Source organism: Anolis carolinensis, chromosome 2 (genome assembly GCF_035594765.1).
Source record: "Anolis carolinensis isolate JA03-04 chromosome 2, rAnoCar3.1.pri, whole genome shotgun sequence".
Lineage (NCBI taxonomy): Eukaryota > Metazoa > Chordata > Lepidosauria > Squamata > Dactyloidae > Anolis > Anolis carolinensis.
The window spans coordinates 321,593,606-321,615,019 of NC_085842.1; the positions used below are offsets into that span (position 1 = coordinate 321,593,606).

Genomic DNA, 21,414 nt, shown 5'->3' on the forward strand with positions numbered 1-21,414 from the left:
ACTTAATGTCAGGAGAAAACCTTTACCCTTTACTTTCACTACCACCAATTCCTCAATACTTTATTTCCCATACCACCAGACTTCGCCACAGCAACGCGTGGCCAGGCACAGCTAGTTTCTTTATAAAATGTTGCAAGGCATAGCCCAGAGATCTTCACCGTTTGCAGCCCCACTGAGGCATTTCCCAGGCAAGAAAAGTTGAGCTATTTCCCAGCCAGAGCAATCATTGTGATCCATTGCATGTGTATACAATGAGATAGACTGTTTCCATGGTAGACCAGATAAGACAGCAAATATTTGTTCAGTCAAGTGTTCCTCTTGGATTGAAAGATTGCTGACCAGGGCCGAGAAAATGTGCATTTGTTTAACCTTTTTATTGAAAGCCCAGTCCTTGATTGGAGCCCTGTTTGGCACAGGGGGTTAAACTGCTGAGATGCTGATCTTGCTGACCGGAAGGTCGGTGATTCGAATATGGGGAGTGGGGTGAGCTCCTAGTGTTAGCCCCAGCTTCTGCCAAACTAGCAATTTGAAAACATGCAAATGTAAGTAGATCCTCAGGTACCACTCCGTCGGGAAGGTAAGGGCGCTCTATGCAGTCATGCCAGTGAACACATGATCTTGGAGGTGTCTACGGACAATGCCGGCTCTTCAGCTTAGAAATGGAGATAAGCACCGACTCCCAAAGTCAGAGACGACTAGACTTAATGTTGAGGGAAAAGCTTTTACCTCTACCTTTACCTTTAACCCTTTTGTCTCCAGAGATTCGTACCTTTGTTAAAGTTCAGTACTCAACAGTTGAAGCCATCAAAGACTGGCGCCTCTCCCAACCAATCAGGAAAGGGAGCAGGAATTTTGACTAGCTATCATATTTATTTTTTTATTTACAGCATTTATATTCCGTCCTTCTCACCCCAAGGGGACTCAGGGCGGATCACATTACACATATAAGGCAAACATTCAATGCCTTTTAACATAGAACAAAGAAAAACAAACATAGGCTCCGAGCGGGCCTCGAACTCATGACCTCCTGGTCAGAGTGATTCATTGCAGTGATTCATTGCAGCTGCTCTCCAGCCTGTCTTGCTTTTCTCTGTATGTTATGCTAGAACATTTTGAAGCATCCACCTGTACTTGCATCCCTTTTGGCCAGATTGAATAAACCTCTATGGCTTGTCTTCAACCTGGTGTTTCTCTGTCCTGGCCCATTTGGTTTAGCTTGTGCTCGCCAGGCACGGATCCTCTTTATTCACAGTCCTAGTTATCCATGACAATTTGACACCACACTAACTGTCAAGCATCAATGATATGGAATCCTGGGAGATGTGGTTGGCTGAGATACCAGCACTCTTGGGCAGAAAAGGCTAAAGTCTTGCCAAGTTGCAACTCCCATGATGATATTGAGCCATGATGTCAAACTGCATTAATTCTTCAATGTAGATAAACCCTAAGTCAAGTCTGATGTATGGTGATGCAGTGATTCAGGCCTTACACTCCATCTTGCCATGGAAAAGCTTCAGATTTCCAGGCTAAATATTACCCAACTATAATTCTAAAGGGAATATCCCTTCTCTGTCACATAGGAATGTAACTTCAGCCCCATCTACACTGCCACATAATGCAGTTTGAGACTACAGTAGAGTCTCACTTATCCAAGCCTCGCTTATCAAGCCTCTGGGTAATCCAAGCCATTTTTGTAATCAATGTTTTCAATATATCATGATATTTTGGTGATAAATTTGTAAATACAGTAATTACAACATAACATTACTGCGTATTGAACTACTTTTTCTGTCAATGATGTTTTGGTGCTTAATTTATAAAATCATAACCTAATTTGATGTTTAATAGGCTTTTCCTTAATCCCTCCTTATTATCCAAGATATTTGCTTATCCAAGCTTCTGCCGGCCCATTTAGCTTGGATAAGTGAGACTCTACTGTACTTTGAACTGCATTATATGAGTGAACATTGACCATATAATGCAGTTTTAAACTGCAAAAGGTAAGTAAAACTGCATTATATGGGAGTTAGATGGGACCTTCCTCTCCAAACTTTCCTTTCTGCCCAAAAATAATAATAATATGAGGATTAATGAAACCTAGCTGACTGGAGTCTCTAAAATAAAATATGCCCAACTACTTGCAAGAATATTAATGGGGAGAAAGTGGCAGTTGTCTTGCTGCTTCATTAATTCAAAATCCATGTGATCAATTCTCTTTTATTCCAAAGCAATGATTTTAAATTTAAATATACCTCGAGCCACAACGGTGCTTTCTTGGTCTATTAAGGGCCACGCTCCAGGGGCTGCGAAAGGTAAGTAAAACTCTCCGGCGCACCGGGGTTTTCCCTTCTCGATTAAGGATACGAAAATTATTCCTCAGAGCAGCAAGGATTTCTCGATTCCTTTGATAAAAGGGAGAGGAAAGCCCCTGCGTTTAGGGGAGTCGAATTACAGCCACGAAGCAAGAACCCAGGTCCCAATCCTGGAATAGCAAATGCAGCGGAAACTTGCAAAAGCTCAACTGCTCCATTTGGGTTTTTCCTTTTTGCAAACTTTGATGCCATCCTCATTGAATTTCCACCCAAATTCCTTAACCTTTTTTTATTCCTCAGAGCAAAACTCTTGGGGACTTTCTCTTCCCCTCTTGTCCCTATTTGTATTCCAGCCAAGCGGCAGAACCTCTCTGGACAGTTAGCATTAAATTTTAAAGCCCGAAAGGTGAAGGGCAGAGGGAAGGAAGGGAAGGAAAGAGGGAAAAAGAAACCCCGTGAAAAATTGAGGAGGAGGAAAACAACCACAAAGACTAAACTGAAATAAATAAAACCGCAGGCAGCCACTCCTGAATGCAGCCCTAAAGAAGACTTAATATTTAAACCCCCGGACAATAAAAAAAAAAGTCTTCATCTGGGACATAAAAGCACCAGGCAAGCTTCTCAAAGAAAATAATAACAACAACAACAACAGCAAGAGATGCTCAGCTTTCCTCTTGTAATCAAGATCCAAATGCAATGTATAAGCTTATCTATCTTCTATCTATACACACAATAAAAGTGAAAATGTACATGTGCATGTGGCCGAGGTGTCCACTTACACAGACAGACTCCCGCCTCCACAAAGAGCTTTAACCCACAGTGCTGAGGAGCCACCAAAAGCACTCCCTCCAATGACATTTCAGGTTATAGCGAGCGCCATGAACATGTAGCCCAAACCCTGCCAATGTTCTCCCCAAACACTACGGACCACCACCCAGGGAATGCTTTCATTGGGGGCAATTGATTCCTAGATTTTAAGTGTTTCCTCCACGCAAACATTGCAGTGTTTCTTACTTTCTCCATTGGTATGGAATTTGCATGATCCCGCCCACTGCCTCTCCCTTAACCCTTTCCTACTCCTTTCAACTCTGTCTGCATCACAGAGCACAACTGAGCAATAACTCAACATACTGGAGGAGTTTAGGGGATTGATTCCACATGATGGAAGTTGTAGTCCACCCTGCATCAAGTCAGAGCACTGTGACCCCCACTGACAATGAACCTGGTACCACAGGGGTTTGTGGGAATTGACCTTGGTATTGGGAGTTGTAATTTACCCTTATTCACAGAGAACCGAACTCAGTCAACGTCAAATCTGCACCCAACTTGGCACACAAACCCAACATGGCCCACTGTGCATACAGGCCTGGTTTGGGGATGATTGACCTTGGAATATGGGAGTTGTAGTTCAGCTTTTTCCAGAGAGCCCTGAACCCAGTCGACAAATAATCCAGTTGTCAAATGCCCTTTTCAAATAACCCCGGCACCACTAGTAACATATAAATATGAAATTAGAATTATACCTAGAATTATCAGAATAGAGGGGATACCACCCAAAAGGCCCTGTATTACAACATGATGTGTCTCCCAAAGTGTCACTGCAATAATTCAATTGCTTATAGAGTCATGTTTTAATACATGAAAAATACAATTGCTTTCCAAAACCAGACCTCGTATTCACATCTCATTACCTTGTGTCATGATTGTGGTTAACCTGTGTGCCCAAATGTTGTCCATTCCTAGATGTATGACTTTAATAAGGCCTAAACACCCCTAAAGACATCAAATCCCCGTTTATCTTGGATGCTAAGCAGGGTCATCCCTGGGTAGTAATTGGATGGGAGGCCACCGACAAATGTGATGAGCTTTGTAAAGTCTATTTCAGAGGAAGGAACTGGCAAAACCATCTCTGACACAGAAAACCCGATGAAATGCACAGGGTCCCCATACATGGACAGGGGACCTGAAGACACATACAAGGTTGGAGCTTGGTTCTTTTCCCAAAATACTGCATTCGGGATACAATATTTCACTTTATCTCCTGTTTCAACCTTACTAAGCATTAGTGTTTTTTCCTGATATAACCAAAGTATGAAAACTTCGGTTTAGCCATTTTGGCTTCCAGGGAGAGTCCAAGCTTGATTTCCTTAGGACCCATTTAATGGTATTTTCAGCAGTTAATGGTATCCATAGAATTTCTCCAGCAGAGTTAAAATGAGTTGATGTTCTTTCATATCAGCTTATTTCACAACCAAAATATTGCTTCAATGGAGCTCTACCCAAAAGGTTCTATGCCTCTGACCTTATTCAACTTGCAGAAGTTCATGGAATCTATGGAGAAGCGGGAGGTTCAAATCCCTGGCCAAAGCCAAAGTTCTCCATCTCCTGGTCTTCAGTGAATGCAAGTCTGGATATTCAGACAGCTGAACATGCTGCTTTGAGATAACATTCCTGCCTTCTCTGTCTTAAGCTTAACCTGGATGGTCATCTGTTGGGAGGGATTGGATTGTGTCTGCCTTGGAAGAAGGGGATTGGATTGAATGGCCTTTGGGGATCTCTTCCAACTGTTTGGTTCTAGGATTCTCCAAGTAGATGTCTTTCTCACACTAAGCTGCTATCGTGCTATACGGTTGTCACTCCAAGTGGGAGCGATTTAATCAAATCCATGAATATTCATGTCCCGTTTAGGAATCTCAAGGGCCTCCAATGCAGTCCTATGGTCAGCTTCCAGCAGAAGCTGACTGTTGAGTCATTCTGGAAGACCAAGAAGTTCTTAGAGAGCTATTCTCTTAAAAAAAAAAAAAGATATTTCTCTATTTGAGATTTTCCACTTTCACAATAGACTTGTGCCACAATTGTGAAGCACTGGCTGTATTTTGGATTTCAACACTCCACATCAGGGATGCTCAACCTATCTTCCTTTGCAATCCACGAATTTAGGATGTTGTCATGACAGTTAACATGGAATCGTAGTGCTGTAAGAGTAGAGTGCAAAGTGTTTTTGAGATTTCTCCAAAGCGTTACGGCACCGATGGCTGGGAAGGCGAAGCTGGCACCTGTCCATGACCAAAAAGGACGGCCGATATTAAAAATAGCCCACTTTTGAAGCCACATGTGCACGCATGGAGAGGCAAGATGAAAGGCCACAGCCTCTTCTGCTGGAGTGACTCCGGAGTAAGCCTCTTCGAAAGGAACGTGAACCGTGGTGCTCCGGCAACACAGGCTTCCTATGCCCAGGCCATGCTCCTCTTTGCATGCGCAGCCCAGTTGCGTATGCTCTCTGCAGAGGATGAGGCAATTGCCTCCTATTTTATACAGAAAGAATGAATCACAGCTTCTTAGGGAAACACTTTTGCGAGGAAAAGTGGAGGCCAAGAAAATGTAAGGAGAGCATAAACCGCTCGTTTCTCTGCAGCTGCATCCTCATATGTATGCAGCAAGGGCACACAGGCCCGCATGAGGAAAGGGACCGGAAGATGTGGAATAAATGAGTCTGTTAAAAATGCTATCACACTTAGTTGTTGTTTTAAGTCTCTTTGTTCTAGAGCAGGCATGGGCAAACCTGGGCCCTCCAGGTGTTTTGGACTCCAATTCCCATCATTCCGAACAGCCTCAGGCCCCTTCCTTTTCCCCCTCAGCCACTTAAGCGGCTGAGGGGAAAAAGGAAGGGGGCTGAGGCTGTTCGGAATGATGGGAATTGGAGTCCAAAACACCTGGAGGGCCCAGGTTTGCCCATGCTGTTCTAGAGGAAGAGCCCTGTTCCCTAGCTGCCCTGCTCCAGTCTTGCAAAGTCAGTCCTACATCCAGTTCTGGGTACGGCTTCTTAAATTGAGGGTCCCGATCTCGAATGGGGTCCCTTTAGAGCAGGGGTCCCCAAACTAAGGCCCGGGAGCCGGATGCGGCCCATTGAAGCATTTATCCGGCCCCCACGGCACAAGGGCAGAAGGGGGTTGGACTAAATGGCCCAAGGGGTCTCTTCCAATCTTCTTTATTATTATTATTATTATTATTATTATTATTATTATTATTATTAACATTGAGGCTGGGTGGCCATCTGTCAGGGGTGCTTTACTTGTGCTTTTGGTGCACAAAGGCAGAAGGGGGTTGGACTAAATGGCCCAAGAGGTATCTTCCAACCCTTTTGTTGTTGTTGTTGTTGTTATTACTCGGTGGCCAACTATAGTCCGGCCCTCCAACAGTCGGAAGGATCGTGAACTGGCCCCCTGTTTAAAAAATTTGGGGACTCCTGCTTTAGATCATTGTTGGGGTCCAGAAAACAATTGGCAAGAGTAAAAGGTTTCTAAATGCCACCTAATTGCTGTTATTAAACATTTCCATGAATCTGCTGTGCTGGTTTTAGAGTGGACTCTGCAGCAGATGCTTCAGCTGTACTTCATAAAGAGGAAAATCAGCCCATTTAGCAAGCCTTGCAAATATTGATATGTCATCAGTGGACTCTGCAGGAGATGCTTCAGCTGTACTTCATAAAGAGGAAAATCACCCCGTTTAGCAAGCCTTGCAAATATTGATGTTTCATCAGTGGACTCTGCAGGAGATGCTTCAGCTGTACTTCATAAAGAGGAAAATCAGCCCGTTTAGGAAGCCTTGAAAATATTGATGATTCATCAGTGGACCCCACAGGCGATACTTCAGCTGTACTTCATAAAGAGGAAAATCAGCCCGTTTAGGAAGCTTTGCAAATATTGATGTTTCATACGTGGACTCTGCAGGAGATGCTTCAGCTATACTTCATAAAGAGGGAAATCAGCCCGTTTATCAAGCCATGCAAATATTGATGTTTCATCAGTGGACTCTGCAGGAGATGCTTCAGCTGTACTTCATAAAGAGGGAAACCAGCCTGCTTTAGCAAGCCTTGCAAATGTTGATGTGTCAACAGTAAATGCTTGGTTCTTATACCTATATAGCTATGTAACCAAAGTCATGGACTAGATGACCTCTAGGCAACGTCTTCCAATTCTACGGCTCTATGACTGCCTTCCATGCCTCTAGGCAAGAACACATAAATGCATATACAGTGGACCCTCAATTCCAGGACACCATAATCCATATGTGCTCGAATCCCATTCTATACAGAGCTGTGTATGTTATGGAATTTTGGAAGCTATAGTTTCAGAAGGTCTTTTCCCTTGTCTGCTAAATAGTGCTTGTGCCAGGAGTCCATAGCATTGAGCCATGCCAGTCAAAGTGGGATCAAACTGCATCAATTTTATAATGCAGATGCACCCGTAGCCAAATTATGGTATACAAAATGGCAAACTCAAGTTCTCTGTATGTGTGTGTATATACAGTAGAGTCTCACTTATCCAACAGTCACTTATCCAACGTTCTGGATTATCCAACGCATTTTTATAGTCAATGTTTTCAATACATCGTGATATTTTGGTGCTAAATTCATAAATACAGTAATTACTACATAGCATTACTGCACATTGAACTACTTTTTCTGTCAAATTTATTGTATAGCATGATGTTTTAGTGCTTAATTTGTAAAATCATAACCTAATTTGATGTTTAATAGGCTTTTCCTTAATGCCTCCTTATTATCCAACATATTCGCTTATCCAACATTCTGCCAGCCTGTTTATGTTGGATAAGTGAGACTCTACTGTATGTATGTGTGTGTATTTCAATCTGTGGAGTGCAGATTGTACAGTGAAACACAATGGGGTCAAGTCAGCTTTGATTTATTGTGACTTCTAAGAGACCCTGTTTTGAACTCAAATCTTGCAAATTCAAGGCAGCCAGGGCACCATTTATTCTACCTGCAATGTACTTTTCCTCTTTTCCTTCTGCTTTCCAAGGAGCCTTATGTTTTCCAGTCCAACGTACAACTGCCTCCATGTGATCCTTTGACTTTGGGCTTCATTTGCTCCTGAATCTGCTGGTCTGTTGTTGATACAGCCTGCATCATCTGAATGCTGGCTTTCCTCTGGCAATGTGGCGATGCAACCCCAAATTCCCCGGCATGGATGAGAGCCTCCTGGATTTAGCCAGCGGCCCTCGGACTCCATCTTCAGTTGAGCGATTCGGCCGGGGCATAAAACATGAAGCCGGAAAAACGACTTCTGCTGGGTTTGTTGAGCTCCAACTGCTGACACCTACAGGAAGCCATGGAGTGAATGTTTCCCTCGCTTCTGAGAATTATTCACCGGAGCAGAACGAGGGAAAGAGAAAGAGGAGAGGAAGAAAGGTGGGGGCGGCTGGGCTGGGCTGCGACTTCGGCTCTGAAAAGGAGCTGATTTTTACTGTTTTGGTAGCCATACTGATGCTCTACTACATCATGTGTATCTATGCCTTCAAGTCAACTTTTGGAGAGCCCATGAATTTCATAGGATTTTCTTAGGCAAGGAATACTCAAGGGTGGTTTGGCCAGTTCCTTCCTCTGACATACAGCCTCCTGCACTTGGTATCCATTGATAATCTCTCGTGGAAGTCCTAACTGTTTAGGAACCAGGATTTGATGTCTCCAGAGTATTTCATTCTCTTGTGTGGATATGTGCCTTCAAGTCATCAGCCAACTTATGGCGACCCCATGGTTTTGTATGGGTTTTTTTTAGGCAAGGAAGACTCCGGGGTTGTTTTGCCTGTCCCTTCCTCTGAAACAGATCCTAAAATACTTGGGACTCATTGGCAATCCATCTGGGTTTGGGGAAGGTTCATTTTTAGCTTGGGGATTCTGGGAGCGATAGTTCAAAAAGAGACTGTGTTGTCAAAGGCTTTCATGGCTGGGATCACAGGGTTGTTGTATGTTTTCCAGCATTCTCAGAGGTTGTGAGGATGCCTGCCATAGATGTGGGCGAAACAGGAGAGAATACAGGAGAGCATGGCCATACAGCCCAGAAAACATACAACAGCCCTCAAAAAGGGACCTTTCTCCAAGCTCTGGAAGTTCAAGGCTTCCAGAGCTTGTGTATGTATATGATTTCAAGTCACCTGTTGATTTAAGGCAATCCCATCAATTCCATAGGGTTTTCTTAAGTACAGAAAACTCTGAGGTGGTTTTGCCAGTTCCTTCCTGAGAAATGCATCCTCCATGATTCCTTGGTGGCTTTGTATCCAATTCTTAACCAGGGCTGCCCTTGCTTAGCTTCCAGGGTCAAATGGGATCTGATGCCTTCAGTTTCTTTGCATCCACATATGTGCCTTCATACAGAGGCGGTCCAGCCATAAGGCGAAATAGGCACTTGCCTGTGGCACCATCGTCCCGGGCCGCCATCGTCCTGGGAGGAGGGCACCACTCTCCACCTCCTTCTCTTTCAGGCCTTCTGGCGGCCACGCTGGGCCTCCCGGTGCCCGTGCTGGGCCTTCTGGCCGGCGCAGACCCACCTTCGCACCACACGAGCCCACCTTTGGGGCCTTCAGAGATTGTGAGGTCTGTGGGAACTTGGAAGCTAGGTATGTGGGGTTTATATATCTGTAGAAGGTCCAGGGTGGGAGAAAGAACTTTTCTTTGAAGCAGGTGTGAATGTTGTAATTAATCACCTTGATTAGCATTTAATGGCCCTGTGGCTTCAAGGCCTGGCTTCTTCTTGCCTGGGAGAATCTTTTTTTGGGAGGAGTTAGCTGTCCCTGATTGTTTACTGTCTGGATTTCTTCTGTTTTCAGAGTGTTGTTCTTTATTTATTGTCCTGATTTTAGAGGGTTTTTTTATACTGAGGGCTATCTGGGTTATCTAAGTCCACACTGCCCTATATCCCTGTTCAATGTTTAGTGCTAAATTCGCAAATATAGTAATTCCTACATAACATTACCATGTATTGAACTGCTTTTTCTATTGATTTGTTGTAAAACATGATGTTTTGGTGCTTAATTTGTAAAATCATAACATAATTTGATGTTTTATAGGCTTTTCCTTTATCCTTCCTTATTATCCAACATTTTCGCTTATCCAACGCTTTTATTTTTCAGTGATTGGTTTGGGGGGGGGGCGCCAAAATTCTGTTCGCCTACACTTGAAAAATACCTAGGGCCGGCTCTGCCTTCATATTATCCATTTATTTAAGGCAATCCATGAAGTTCATAGGGGAAGAGCAACCACCAGAGATGCTTCTGGAATGTCCTTCCTCTGAAATAGAGCCCATGGTGCTTGGGATTCATTGGCAGCCTCCCATCCAAGTACTAAGCAGATCTGACCCAACTTTGTTTCGGAAGATCATACATTTTGTGGCTTTAGGTCAGGGAATCCATTCCAACCTTTGGGAATGTAGTTTAAAATAATACTCCAAGGCTTTTGTGGGCAGTAAGGCAGCCCAAGCAACGTGCGCGCACATATGTGCATGCACACTTGGCACACAAGCAGGCGCCCCATCTCCCGGCGGCATAAGAAAATATAATTCATTCAGTCGATTCTGGCTTTTGATTTCTCAGCACTGCCACATCGCTTCCGAGATTTCTTAGAAGCCCCAACAGCCTGGGATCGAAGTTGTGTAAAAGGGGGGGAAAGGAAGACAAAAGCCAGCAAGCAAGCAAGCGGTGGCTCTCCCTGAGCGCGGCTTCCAAGCCACCCTGAAGAGAAGGCGCCTTGCAAGAACAGACAGCTCAGCATATGGCTCCGCCGTGGAGAGGAAAGCGGCTGTGTCTGCGCTACATCTTGCTCTGATAGAAGCAGCAGGCTGGGCTGAAAGCAACGCAGGCACACTCAGATGAGGCACAGCAGTCCCCAGCAGGAAGGCAGGCTCTGCCGTCTAGGACCATTATTTCCCCAAGACATCAAAATAGGAACCCCAGAGGACATCTATCCCAACCCTCTCAGTTGGAGCACAAGGGAAAGTGGCATTGTCAAGCGCATAACCCAAAGGACTGGAATTCAACAGCTCAGCCATCCATCCAACTCAGTTCTTCAACAATTCCTCCAAGGCTTCTGAGAGGAGTAAGGCACCGCGGAGGCAGTTCAAATACAGAACCCAAAAAGATCAGTTCCCCTACCTTTCCATCATCCCTGATTCTCCCAAAGTGTGCCTGGCAAGTCTGTTCAAATGCAAAACCCCACAGGGCCAGGCTTCCTCCACCCATCAATCATCTCCAGTTCTCCCAGAACATTCAAGACAACCATCTGAACTCCCCTTAGTTGGATTGTTGTATGTCTTTCGGGCTGTTGTATGTCTTTCGGGTTGTTGTATGTCCGAAAGACATACAACAACCCCGTGATCCCGGCCATGAAAGCCTTCAACAACACATTCCCCTTAGTTGGTTTCACCTTTCCTTCTCTTCTGCTATCAAACCAACTCCTAACTGAGGGACGACAAAAAGGTGACCAAAAACAGATTTTCTCTCCTTCCACTTTTCCAAAACCTCTCAAAATATTCCCAAATCAAGGCTCCATCAAATATGCCAGCTTTGCAGCACCAACAAAGAGGGAGCAATGACAGATTTGCTCTTCACTTTTCCAAAATCTCTCAAAGTTTTGGCAAATAAGGCACCATCAGAAATGCCAACTTTGCTGCATCAATGCACAAAGTTTCTTGGAGAATTTGGGGAAGGCAAAGCAGGAGGGAGGATTTTGGATTTCCTTGCCAAATACTGGACCACAAAGACAGAGCACAAGTTTAACTGAGCATCTTTTAACACAGGATTTTTTGCACCCTCAAAAAGTTTATGTCTGGAATTGAATAACTCTTGTAGAGAAGGAGCAGCCATACCATTATGGCCCGAACTAGAGCCTAGTGTTCATTTAGCAATGCTTTGTCAAACACATCCAAATCTAAAGTCATGGCCCTTTGCAATTCACTCTGCCGCCAAATTATTATTATTATTAACTGCATTTCTATACCGCATTTCTCACCCCTGGGGGGACTCAAAGCAGTTTACAACATACAGTAGAGTCTCACTTATCCAAGCCTTGCTTATCCAAGCCTTTGGATTATCCAAGCCATTTTTGTAGTCAATGTTTTCAATATATCGTGATATTTTGGTGCTAAATTCGTAAATACAGTAATTACAACATAACATTACTGCGTATTGAACTACTTTTTCTGTCAAATTTGTTGTGTAACATGAAGTTTTGGTACTTAATTTGTAAAATCATAACCTAATTTTATGTTTAATAGGCTTTTCCTTAATCCCTCCCTATTATCCAAGATATTCGCTTATCTAAGCTTCTGCCAGCCCGTTTAGCTTGGATAAGTGAGACTCTCCTGTATTAAATGGCAAAATTCAATGCCTCACAAATATATAAAAATATATCACATATCTAAATCAAAAACATAGAACTATAGATTAAAACCATTTAAACTATAAAAAGTATCAAACATAGACATATCCATGAAACATGCTATTACAGCACTTAACATAGATCCCGTCTCTTTCCCCACCACCATCCCCATCCCCCTCCCCAAAACAAGGTTTCCACTTTAAGCCTCTGGCAATACAGATGTTATATGGTCTGGATCACAAAGGCAAACATGTATTTTCACATTTTCTTGGCAACAGGACCCCCAATGGCTGGAGATGGACAAGTGAGCCCCAAAAGACAAAGTGGATGGTCCCAAAGAGTTTGCAAAAGCCAAAACTCTATGGCCTGCAAAAAAGGTCTTTCCAGAGGTAGAAAGGAACTCATTTGTCAATTCAAGATGGATTTGGGGTGGCTTCCAGAAGGAAGGAGTTTTAGGGGAAAATTGGGAGAACTCTTTGGGAAAATTCAGACCAACGGCAATTTACATCTCCTCCCTGAAAAGAAGTTGGTTATCTATCTTCACAGCTATCAGAGTGGAGGGGGAGGAAATGGAAAAGGTGCTGGCAAAGTATTTATGCTTATAATGAGGGTGGTTGTCTTTGCAAAGGCAATCAAGAAAGGAAGCGGAACAGAGGGTCATAACCATATTTCTATGTTATAGATTTTAGGCTGTTGTGAGCCGCTTTGCATCTCATCTCGACCAGAGAGATACAGGTAGGATGATATAATAATAATAATAATAATAATAATAATAATAATAATAATAATAATAATAGCAAAATAATAATAACAAAAAGGCCACCCTACTGGGATCTGCGCGCATCATCCGAAAATACATAACACAGTCCGAGACACTTGGGAAGTGTTCGACTTGTGATTTTGTGATGCGAAATCCAGCATATCTATCTTGTTTGCTGTGTCATATTAAAATAATAATAATAATAATAATAATAATAATAATAATAATAATACGAAATCCAGCATATCTATCTTGTTTGCTGTGTCATATTAAAATAATAATAATAATAATAATAATAATAATAATAATAATAATAATAATAATAATGGCAAAGACTCGCATGTTTCAGGGGGAACAGATATTTGTTTACATTTCTCCTTAATTTCTTTACATTTCTTCCCCTAGATGAATTTGGAAAAGTTAGGTGGGGAGAGGACAAACCTCATTGAAGTTCCTTATTTCTCCACCCTTTTCAACCATTTAAGACTTTGTGTCCTTTGTGGAACAGAAGTTACCGTACTTCTTTTTTGCAACTCCCTATTTTTCCACCCTGTTCAACAATGCTTTCTTTATTGGGGAGAAGCACTAGCAATGGGAGTTTGTGGGAGTTCATTGGCTCTGCAATTCATGATTCTCTGACCCTCTCCAACAAGGTAGAACTTCTTCTTTTGGGTGTTGGGGGGACTAAATGTCCTATTCATGGAAAGGGAGGAGGAGGAGAAGGAAAGGACTATTTTCCAGATCTACTTTCACAAAAAGCTCCCCTAAAAATACACATTTGGGGAGTGGTCCTGGCTTTAAACGTCCTGCACAAGAAATACAGAGGCGGGAAGGCAACAGTTGGGGGGCGGGGAAAAGAGGAGTCCAATGAACCTGTTGTTGACCCCCCAAAACAACCCCAAAAGACCTGGGATGGAACTTGTGTCACTGATTAGAGTGGCCCCTCCAACACATGCTGCTTAAGCCCCCTTCTTTAAGAAAAGCTGATCCAAATCTCATAGGGAAAAAGAAAGAGAAAAGGAGGAGATGGAAAGAAAAGGAAGGGGGAAGATTGCAAGGAGAAGGAAGGGAGGATTCCATTCATAGAATCATAGAATCCTAGAGTTGGAAGAGACCTCGTGGGCCATCCAGTCCAACCCTATTCTGCCAAGAAGCAGGAAAATCGCATTCAAAGCACGCCTGACAGATGGCCATCCAGTCTTTGCTTAAAAGCCTCCAGAGAAGGAGCCTCACCACACTCCGGGCAGAAAGTTCTGGGCTCCGCAATAGAAGGGAGATGTTGACTCTAAGCTGGACTGTGTCCAGAGAAGGTCAGCTAAAATGACAAGGGTCTGGAGAACAAGCCCTATGAGGAGCGGCTGAAAGAGGTGGACATGTTCAGCCTGCAGAAGAGAAGTCTCAGAGGAGACAGGATGAGGGCCATGGATCAAGATGTGAGACAAAGTCATAGGGAGGAGGGAGCAAGCTTGTTTTCTGCTGCCCTGGAGACTAGGACGCAATGAAACAATTGCTTCAAACTTCAAGAAAGAAAGGAGATTCCACCTGAACATTTGGAAGAACTTCCTCACTGTGAGAGAGAGCTGTTCAGTAGTGGAACTTCCTGCCCTGGAGTGTGGTGGAGGGTTTTAAGCAGAGGCTGGATGACCATCTGTCGGGGGTGCTTTGAATGCAATTTTCCTGCTTCTTGGCAGAACGGGGTTGGACTGGATGGCTCATGAGGTCCCTTCCAACTCTAAGATTCTATCTTCTAGATCTCCTTTCACAAAATGAATTATTTGGGGAGTGGTCCTGGCTTTTGTGCCCCTGGTGGCACAGTGTGTTAAAGCGCTGAGCTCCTGAACTTGCGGACCAAAAGGTCCCAGGTTCAAATCCCAGGAGCGGAATGAGCGCCCGCTGTTAGCCCCAGCTCCTGCCAACCTAGCAGCTTGAAAACATGCCAGTGTGAGTAGATCAATAGGTACTGTTCTGGCAGGAAGGTAATGGCGCTCCATGCAGTCATGCCTATGGCCACATGACCTTGGAGGTGTCTATGGAAAACGCCGGTTCTTCGGCTTAGAAATGGAGATGAGCACCAACCCCCAGAGTTGGACATGACTGGACTTAACGTCAGGGGAAACCTTTACCTTTTACCTGGCTTTCAACCTCCTGCCCAAGAAATACAGAGGGGGAAAAGCAACAGTTGGGGGCGGAAGAGGGTCCAAAGGACCTGTTGCTGACCCCCAAAATAACCCCAAAAGACATGGGATGGAACTTGTGTCACTGGTCAGTGAGGACTCCTCCGACGTTGCCGCCTAAGCCCACCCTCTTTTAAGAATCTAATGGGGGAAAATAAAGAGAAAAGGGGGAGATGGGAAGGAAAGGAATAGAAAGGAAAGGGGAAGATGGCAAGGAGAGACTTGTGGGGAGCAAGGGAGGAGAGACCCTCCTCTTTCAGCTCAAGAGGGGCCTGGGGTCCATTTGTAGGGCTGGGGAACATCTTTCTCCCCCAAGTCGGGAACCATGAGGCGGCTGAGCCTTTCCATGCGGAGGGTCTTTGCCTTTCCTTCTCCCTACTGTCGGGACCTGATCTCCAAGCCATGCCTTTGGGGAAGGGGCTCTCTTTCTCCATCTCTCCCAGATCTACCAACTCAGGAGGTCGAGTCTTTCCATGTCGGGGAACAAGGAAAGAGAAGAGATCCCTCCAAGTGGAGAGGGCTTCCAGAAGATCCCATGCATTGGAAACTTGGGGGGATTGGGTGGGATTGGAGGCGGAAAGGAAGGAAGAAAGGAAGGGAAGAAGGAAAGAAGGAAGGAAAGAAGGAAGGAAGGGAAGAAGGGAGGAAGGAAGGAAGGAAGGAAGGAAGGGAAGAAGGAAGGAAGAAGGAAGGAAGGAAGGAAGGAAGGAAAGAAGGAAGGAAGGAAGAATAGAAGGAAGGAAGGAAGGGAAGAAGGAAGGAAGAATAGAAGGAAGGAAGGAAGGAAGGGAAGAAGGAAGGAAAGAAGAATAGAAGGAAGGAAGGGAAGAAGGAAGGAAGGAAAGAAGGAAGGGAAGAAGGGAGGAAGGAAGGAAGGGAAGAAGGAAGGAAGGAAGAATAGAAGGAAGGAAGGAAGGAAGGAAGGGAAGAAGGAAGGAAGGAAGGAAGGAAGGAAGGGAAGAAGGGAGGAAGGAAGGGAAGAAGGGAGGGAGAAAGGAAAGAAAGGAATGAAAGGAAGAAGGAAGGAAGGGAAGAAGGAAGGAAGGAAGGAAGGGAGGGAGGAAGGAAGGAAAGAAGGAAGGAAGGAAGGGAAGAAGGAAGGAAGGAAGGGAAGAAGGAAGGAAGGAAGGAAAGAAAGAAGGAAGGAAGGAAGGAAGGAAGGAAGGAAGGAAGGAAGGAAAGAAGGGAGGAAGGAAGGAAGGAAGGAAGGAAGGAAGGAAGGAAGGAAGGAAAGAAGGAAGGAAGGGAGGAAGGAAGGAAGGAAGGAAGGGAAGAAGGAAGGAAGGGAAGAAGGAAGGAAGGGAAGAAGGAAGGAAGGGAAGAAGGAAGGAAGGAAGGGAAGAAGGAAGGGAGGAAGGAAGGAAGAATAGAAGGAAGGAAGAATAGAAGGAAAGAAGGAAGGAAGGAAGGAAGGAAGGAAGGCAGGCAAGCCCATCTTCGGGGAAAGCCAAGAGAAGCCGCCCCGGTCTGTGGGTCCCTCCCTGGCCCCGAAGAGCATCCATCCCTCCCCAGACTCACCGGCCAAGCCTCCTCCGCGGTTGCCGCCGCCCCCGGTGACGCCTGAGCGGCTTCCTTGGCGGCGGCGGCGGCTCGGAGAGATCCAGCGCTCCGGCGGAGAGAGAAAGAGCCGAGCCGAGCCGAGCTGAGCGAAGAAGAAGAAGAGGAGGAGGAGGAGGCGCCGCGCTTTTAAACTCTCGCCTCTCTCTCTCTCTCTCTCTTGCTCGCTCTCGAGGACGCGCGCGCGCCCCCGGAGCATGTGACCGGCCCCGGGAGGGAGGAGAGCCAGCCCCGCGCCGCTCCCCCGAGGCGCCCAGAACGGGAGAGAAGGAGGGAGGGAAGGGATCCCCAAAGGCCATCCAGCCCAACCCCTTCTGCCAAGCATGGGCAGGTATCGCATCACCCAAGGTAAGCCTTGCCAGGCAGGAAAGACACACTCCAAGCCCTCCCAGTAGATGGCCAGCCAACCTCAAGATCTCCAGTCTCCTGACACATGACCTGTGTTTCAAGCCCTCCAGAGACGCCACTGGACTCCCATTGCAAATGGGATCCTCAAAGGCCATCCATCCCAACCTTTTCTGCTAAACAGAGGCACAACCCAAGGCAAGCCCTCCTGGCGCATGGCCTGGGTTTCAAGACCGCCAAACAAGGAGTTGACACTAGGCTCTCAGACAATCCATATTCCATTGCAGTTGGGACCCTCAAAGGTCATCCAGTCCAACCCCTTTTTGCCTGGCAGGAAAGACACCATCCCAAACCTCACAACAAATGGCCAGCCAGCCTCAAGATCTCTAGAGAAGAAGACACCAATAGACTCCCCACACATGGCCTGTGTTTCAAGACCTCCAGAGATGCCACTGGGCTCCCAGGCAATCCGTATCCCATTCCAGTTGAGACCACCAAAGGTCATCCATCCCAACCCCTTTCTGCTAAACAGAGGCAAGCATCACATCATCCTTCGCTACACATGGTCTGAGTTTCAAGACTGCCAAATGAAGAGGTGACACCAGGCTCCCAGGCAATCCGTATCCCATTGCAAATGGGATCCTCAAAGGTCATCTAGTCCAACCCCTTTCTGCCAGGCAGGAATGACACCATCCAAGACTTCTCAACAGATGGCTCACCAACCTCAAGATCTTCTTAGAAGGAAAACCACTAGACTCCTGACACATGATCTGTGTTTCAAGACCTCCAGAGATACCACTCGGCTCCCAGGCAATCAGTATCCCATTCCATTTGGGACCCTCAAAGGTCATGTAGTCCAACTCCTCTCGGTCAGGCAGGAAAGACACCATCCAAGCCTTCCCAACAAATAGCCAGGCAGCCTCAAGATTTCCAGAGGAGGAAACACCACTAGACGCCTGACATGCCTTGGGTTTCAAGACCCCCAGAGGAAGAGATGACACTAGGCTCCCATACAATCTGTATCCCATTGCAGTTGGGACCCCCAAAGGTCATCCAGTCAAACCCCTTTCCGCCAGGAAGGAAAGACACCATTCCAGCCCTCCCAATGGATGGCCAGCCTGTATCTGGTTAAGGAACTCCATAGAAGGAGAATCCACCAGAGTCCCAGGAAGCAGCAGATTCCACAACTGAACTGCTCTTTTGAATGATTGAATGTATAGATGTTAAGATCTGAAAAGAACCTTAAAGGGCATCCAACCCAACCCCCTTTTGGCCAGGCAGAGAAAGACACCATTCAAGCCCTCCCAACAGATGGCCACGCAGCCTCTGCTTAAAGTTCTACCAGAGAAGAAGGTTCCACTAAACTCCCAGGCAGTCATTGAAGTTGTTTCTAATAGATGGGCCCTGTTTCAACGCAGTTTATTTCACAATTGCAACATGTTACTAATTACACGAAAAGTTACAAATGGTTTAATGAGTTATCGCGTTTCACAACCGGTCTTGGGCTAGAATCAAATCTTAATCACTATTGCACAACCTTTAATGCCGCATCAGTGTGAAACCTAATATAATGTATAATGAGATCAATATAATCACAGCTCTGGGATAAAAGCTCTTTCTCTCGGCCTATTTGTCCTTGTTTTTAGCATCCCATCCCAAGAGAGCTGGTGCATCATCAAGCTACAACTCTTAGGATTCCATAGCATTGTGCTATGGCAGTTCAGATGAGGCCCACCTGCATCCATTCTAGAAGGTAGATCAGGCATGGTCAAACATGGGCCCGCCAGGTGTTTTGGACTTCAACTCCCACAATTCCTGGCCTCAGGCCCTTTCCTTCTCCCCTCGGCCGCTTAGGGTGGGCGTTTGAAGCCCAAAACATCTGGAGGGCCAAAGTTTGCTCATGTTGGGGGTAGATGTACTCAAAGGAGGATAAAGAGAAGGAGGGAAGGACTAAGGTTATAGCCTCAAGAGACCAAGCTTTAAGTCCCTGCTCAGCCCTGGAAAATGACTTGATGAACTGGGTTGTTGCGAGTTTTTTGGACTATATGGCCATGTTCCGGTAGCATCTTCTCATGTTTCATCTGCATCTGTGGCGATCATCCGCAGAGGTTTGTTCAGAGGTCTGTTGGAAATGGGGCAAGTGGAGTGTATATATACCTGTAGAATAATATCCTGGGTGGGGAACAGAACTCTCCGCTGTTTGAAGCAAGTGTGAATGTTGCAGTTGGGAAGCTTGATTAACATTAAGTAGCCATAAAATTCGCAAAGTCAATCAGTGAGGGTATTTGTTGGCTGTTGTTGCCTGGAGATACCCTCTGTTTGGGAGGTGTTAACTGACACTTGATTGCTTGCTGTCTGGAATTCCTCTGTTTCTGAGTGGTCTTAAGGAATTTTCTGCTCTATCCCTTCCTTATATCTTTTCCACATCAATAGAAGGAGCCCCGGTGGCAAAGTGTGTTAAAGCACTGAGCTGCTGAACTTGCAGACCGAAAGGTCCCAGGTTCAAACTCCAGAAGCAATGTGAGCGGCCGATGTTAGCTCCAGCTTCTGCCAACCTAGCAGTTCGAAAACATGCCAATGTGAGTAGATCACTGGCGGGAAGGTAACGGCGCTTCATGCAGTCATGCTGGCCACATGACCTTGGAGGTGTCTATGGACAACGCCGGCTCTTCGGCTTAGAAATGGAGATGAGCACCAACCCCCAGAGTCAGACATGACTGGACTTAACGTCAGGGGGAACCTTTACCTTTACCTAGAAGGCTAGCTCTTATGGGATGCCTACTAAAATCTTTATTAATCTTCTCTTTTCCATGCCATAGGTAGGCATGCCAACCAAATCTCAGATTGTGCCCCACTAGACTAAGTAAAGCTCGATTTTCTAATTTAATCCAGTCCTTTCTTTAGTCAAGTAAAGTTTGCAGCTTCATAATAGTATCTAAGATCTGGGAGGTGTTTACTCGCAATTCATTGCTATCTGGAGTTCCCCTGTTTCTGAGTGGTGTTCCTTATTTATTGTCTTGATTCTGGTGAGTTTTTTTTTAATACTGGTGACCAGTTTTTGTTCATTTCTATGGTTTCCTCCTTTCTGTTGAAATTGTCCACATTCTTCTTGTGGGTTTCAATGGCTTCTCTGTGTCATCTGACATGGTGGTTGTTGGAGTGGTCCAGCATCTCTGTGTTCTCCAATAATACTCTGTGTCCAAGTTGGTTCATCAAGTGCTCTGCTTTAGTTGACTTCTCTGATTGGCTTAGTCTGCAGTGCCTTTCATGTTCTTTAATTTGTGTCTGGACAATGATGCTGCCTTTGGGGGTCCCTATGGAGACTTCTTGTCCACAGCTACATGGTATGAAATAGACACTGGTGAGAGGATCCCTCTTGTCTTTTGCTGAATGTAGCATTTGTTGGATTTTCTTGGTGAGTCTGTAGATAGTCTGTAGTTTGGGTTTCTTTCTCAGCTTCCCTATGTGGTCAGTGGTTCCCTCGATGTATGGCAAGAACACTTCTCCTCTGTGTGGGTCTTTGTCTTTAATCTGGTGGCTTCTTCTTGGTCTTGCAGCTCTTCTGATCTCTGTCATAGAATAAATAACCATTGGCCTGTAGAGTCCAGTTCAGGTGGTTCAGTTCACATTGGAGGAGGTGAGGTTCGCAGATCTTGTTTGCACCGTCTGCCAGGGCTCACAACTCACAACAACCCAGTGATTCCAGCCATGAAAACCTTTGACAACACATTGACTTGGTGAACTTTGGTGCACCATTCTCTTCTGACCTCCTTGGAAGAAACCTGGCTACTCCTTGGACTTTTGCCACAGCAACCAGTTGCTTCCAAAGTTCTTCATCTGAGCTGCTCTCCAAAGCACCAAGCCTATTTCAAGGACAGATTCAGAGCTCCAAGCAGTCCTTTTGGATTTGGGACCGAGATTCACGACAAATTTGCTGCCCCAGGGCTAAGTGATATGGATTCAGTGGAGCTGTCATTTTACAAGACTTTTAGCCTTCTCTGCTAAAGAATGCAGATGCCTCACAAAACTACAACTCCCAGGATTCCATAGCATTGAGCTGTGGCAATTCAAGTGGTGCCAAACTACATTAATTTG

The 21,414-nt window shown here is 45.3% G+C and overlaps 1 protein-coding gene across 1 annotated transcript in view; it reads right to left on the reverse strand.

Annotated features, from left to right (window-relative positions):
* cntfr (ciliary neurotrophic factor receptor) overlaps nt 1-17,137 on the reverse strand; it is a 645,331-nt gene extending 628,194 nt beyond the window's left edge. The window contains exon 1 of the mRNA XM_062972626.1: nt 16,936-17,137. The gene's annotated coding sequence lies outside the window, so the exon portion shown is untranslated. The remainder of the gene's footprint in view (nt 1-16,935) is intronic.
* Nucleotides 17,138-21,414: the final 4,277 nt, after the last annotated feature.